A 298-nucleotide genomic window follows, 5' to 3' on the forward strand; every position below is an offset into this window, starting at 1 on the left:
TTGAACTCTCTGCCTACAGATGAGAAGTACAAAGAGGGTGGGTGCCACCGCCACTCCCAACTCCAGCAGACCCTACTGAGTCCCTCTGGGACTGGGAGGGGGCTGGGGTTGGACCTGAAGAGGACTGTGGGCAAAGTCAGGGCTGGGAAGGGCTCTGGGTCAGACCTGGGCCAGGCACCCAGTGGCTTGGCTTACTGATGGCTCCGTGGTGTGGCCTGGGCTCAGCTTTGGGTGAGGCTCAGGGCAGCCTGCCCAGGGCGTGGATGCTGGACAAGCATGCGAGGGGCCTGCCCCCCGG

This window comes from Tupaia chinensis, unplaced genomic scaffold, assembly GCF_000334495.1.
Source record: "Tupaia chinensis unplaced genomic scaffold, TupChi_1.0 Scaffold138365_1, whole genome shotgun sequence".
Lineage (NCBI taxonomy): Eukaryota > Metazoa > Chordata > Mammalia > Scandentia > Tupaiidae > Tupaia > Tupaia belangeri.